The sequence below is a fragment of the Oryx dammah genome, unplaced genomic scaffold (genome assembly GCF_014754425.2).
Source record: "Oryx dammah isolate SB20612 unplaced genomic scaffold, SCBI_Odam_1.1 HiC_scaffold_29, whole genome shotgun sequence".
NCBI lineage: Eukaryota > Metazoa > Chordata > Mammalia > Artiodactyla > Bovidae > Oryx > Oryx dammah.
The window spans coordinates 85,948,555-85,952,741 of NW_024070213.1; the positions used below are offsets into that span (position 1 = coordinate 85,948,555).

General features: G+C 41.9%; 1 pseudogene; it reads left to right on the forward strand.

The window, feature by feature from the left end:
- The window catches only part of LOC120858091, a 34,758-nt pseudogene continuing 30,571 nt past the window's right edge, over positions 1–4,187 (forward strand).

Here is a 4,187-nt window from a genome sequence, read left to right on the forward strand (position 1 = left end):
ATGGGGAGAGGAGTGGAGAACTGCCTGACCTTCACACAGACAAGCATGGCTAAGCAAGATTACAGCGACTGGGTAATTGCAAGAAGCAGGGTGAGTGAGATAAGCTTAAGTTCCTAGCATTGTTGTAAGTTTCCATTTCCCCAAAACTACATGATCTACAGGATCATGCAAGAGGCAAACTGAGTTACAGAAGCAGAAAGCATTTATTAGGCTCCATTTTGATTTGTATTGGTCCCTCCAAAAGTAAGTGACCAGGAGACATTCTCCTGACTTTCCTTGATCTTAGAATGCATGGGAAGGGAGGGGGAGAATAGCTCCCTATTAGAGGTCCAAGGCTATAAGCTTAATATGAGAGAGCAAATGCCTGAAAAGTGTCCCATGAGGGGAATAAGATGTAGTTGAATGAGAAGAATCAGAATGCCCAGTCTTGCCAGAAAATGAATGGGGAAGATTCACATCGTGATAGATTTCCCAGAGAGAGAGGGGCGGGGGAAATGCCTGAGGACAAGAAGAGATGACTTACTTGTGGAGTATGAGAACAGCACAGGACAAGGACAAACACTGAGAAACAGATGCTACTCCTCAAAAATATCACAGTCCGTGCCAGACCAAGAGCATAACACTAACCCCTGGAAAGAGACAAAAAGGTGAAAATCATGAATTATAATAAGTTTTAAATTTTAAATGAGAAATTACTAAATGTCATTGCCTTCATAATCAAGTAACTTGACTAAGCTTCTGTATCACACCTAAATGACAGTTTGAAAGATAAATTAATCATACATAAAAAATAAAGTTATATAGTTCCACTCCTGAGGCTACAGATTTAAAAAAAAATAACATATACAGCCCATCAAGCAAAGGTATGATGGTACTGATATTATGGAAAACATCTTGCATTTATAGCCAAGAAACAAAGATGATGAACTTTGTGGCATGCATACAGATAACTGAAAATGAGTTCAGTCATAGAAATAAAGGCCAAGACCTTTTCTGCTGATGAACCTCAAAAAGCACTTAAAAGATAATAAGACTCCCTGATTTAGAGTAGGAGAAAGGTGAGTATGCTGTCTTTGTCTCTGGGGATTAGGCAGCAGTCTTTTGCTTTAACCGAAACTCAGTGGCAACCCACTCCAGTATTCTTGCCTGGAGAATTCCATGGACAAAGGAGCCTGGCATGCTACAATCCGTGGGGTCCCAAAGAGTCAGACACGACTGAGTGACTGTCACTCACTCACGGTCCTATGCTCTGATATTTTTACTTAAATGATTTTGAGCATGATGCTGAACCTTTCCTGCCTTGGTTTTCTAATCTATAAAATAGGTTGATAATATTACCTATTTATAGGTTGGTTATATTGATTAAAGTATACCCTTATACGTTAAAAAACTTATACGTTAAATAGTACTTGACCCATATTGCTGTGTTGTGCTTAGTCACTCAGTCATGTCTGACTCTTTGCAACCCCATGGACTGTAGCCCACCAGGATCCTCTGTCCATTGAGATTCTCCAGGCAAGAATACTGGAGTGGGTTGCAATTCCCTCCGCCAAGGGATCTTCTCCACCCAGGGATCGAACCCAGGTCTTCCACACTGCAGGCAGATTCTTTACCATCTGAGCCACCAGGGAAGCCCATATTAATTGTTAATGATTACTGGTTACTTTTCAACTTCTTAAAGAATATTTGACCTTCCCTTTTACCCATGTTTACCAACTATATTTAGACAGGTTTCAGTTCAGTTAATTTCAGTTGCTCAGTCGTGTCCGACTCTTTGCAACCCCATGAATCGCAGCGTGCCAGGCCTCCCTGTCCATCAGTAACTCCCAGAGTTCACTCAAACTCATGTCCATCGAGTCGGTGATGCCATCCAGCCATCTCATCCTCTGTCGTCCCCTTGGTCTACTGTTCATCAAATACTGATACTCACCTCCCTCTACTTTTAGGATTGTCATGATTTCCCAACTCCTACTGAATGGGACTTGGACATTTGGGTTGCTTTGACAAGTGAAATGTGAGTAGAACTGACAGTGTACCACTCTTAGTAGAAAATTTAAGGGACTGTGCCTTTCAATTTGCTTCCTAAATGCTTACCCTCTACCACAAAAACTGCCACTCCAGGTAGCTACCGATGCTTATCCTGGGTACCAGAATGAGAGACACACAGAGCTGAACTGAATCTGATCCCAGATGAGCTCAGCCAGACCAGAACCAATCCAAGATGAATGCCATATTCATGAGCAAGAAATAAATATTTGTTTTAATTCATTGAGGGCTTGAGATTATTTGCTACCAGGGTGAAATGTGATAAACCTAATATATACTCACCTCCTAACCCCAAGTCTTAAAGCAGTTCTGCTTCAAAATAGCTTAAGTGCAAAATCCTTTAGTCTTTTGCAACATTTATTATTCCAAAGCTCTCAGCTATATTTGACTATGGCCATTAGAAATGCTCTTCTGCCCATTCCTTAATGTTGGCATACTCTAAGATTCTGTTCATTGTTCATGGTTTACCTCATTCTACTCACTGTCAGTAGGAGTTCAGACCAATCTTATGGTTTAATTTCCAGCCTAATGCCAAAGCATACATCCCAGACTAGAATTCTTCCTGAGAGTTTATGTCTTTATTCATTTGGATTCTTGATATCTCACTCTTTACATCCCACTGATGTCCCTGTAACAACAAGCTTAAAATATTTCCCCCTTAAGGTAATTTCTTGAATTTGGTATCAGAGTCATTAGTGATACTATCCATTCAGCACCCAAGTTGGGAAACCTAGTAATCACCCTCCTCTTCCTTCTCCCTCACTTCCCATACCAGCTACCACCAAGTCTTTCCAATTTTATCAACTAAATAGTTCTTGAAACTCTTCAATCCTTATTCAGTTCAGTTCAGTTCAGTTCAGTTCAGTCGCTCAGTCGTGTCCGACTCTTTGCGACCCCATGAATCACAGCACGCCAGGCCTCCCTGTTCATCACCATCTCCCGGAATTCATTCAGACTCACGTCCATTGAGTCCGTGATGCCATCCAGCCATCTCATCCTCGGTCGCCCCCTTCTCCTCCTGCCCCCAATCCCTCCCAGCATCAGAGTCTTTTCCAATGAGTCAACTCTTTGCAGGAGGTGTCCAAAGTACTGGAGCTTCAGCTTTAGCATCATTCCTTCCAAAGAAATCCCATGGCTGATCTCCTTCAGAATGGACTAGTTGGATCTCCTTGCAGTCCCAAGGGACTCTCAAGAGTCTTCTCCAACACCACAGTTCAAAAGCATCAATTCTTCGGCACTCAGCCTTCTCCACAGTCCAACTCTCACATCCATACATGACCACAGGAAAAACCATAGCCTTGACTAGACAGACCTTAGTCGGCAAAGTAATGTATCTGCTTTTGAATAGACTATCTAGGTTGGTCATAACTTTTCTTCCAAGGAGTAAGCATCTTTTAATTTCATGGCTGCAATCACCATCTATAGTGATTTTGGAGCCCCCAAAAATAAACTCTGACACTGTTTCCACTGTTTCCCCATCTATTTCCCATGAAGTGATGGGACTGGATGCCATGATCTTCGTTTTCTGAATGTTGAGCTTTAAGCCAACTTTTTCACTCTCTTTCACTTTCATCAAGAGGCTTTTTAGTTCCTCTTCACTTTCTGCCATAAAGGTGGTGTCATCTGCATATCTGAGGTTATTGATATTTCTCCCGGCAATCTTGATTCCAGCTTGTGCTTCTTCCAGTCCAGCGTTTCTCATGATGTACTCTGCATAGAAGTTAAATAAGCAGGGTGACAATATACAGCCTTGACGTACTCCTTTTCCTATTTGGAACCAGTCTCTTGTTCCATGTCCAGTTCTAACTGTTGCTTCCTGACCTGCATACAGATTTCTCAAGAGGCAGGTTAGGTGGTCTGGTTTTCCCATCTCTTTCTGAATTTTCCACAGTTGATTGTGATCCACACAGTCAAAGGCTTTGGCATAGTCAATAAAGCAGAAATAGATGTTTTTCTGGAACTCTCTTGCTTTTTCCATGATCCAGAGGATGTTGGCAATTTGATCTCTGGTTTCTCTGCCTTTTCTAAAACCAGCTTGAACATCAGGGAGTTCACGGTTCACGTATTGCTGAAGCCTGGCTTGGAGAATTTTGGGCATTGCTTTACTAGCATGTGAGATGAGTGCAATGGTGCAGTAGTTT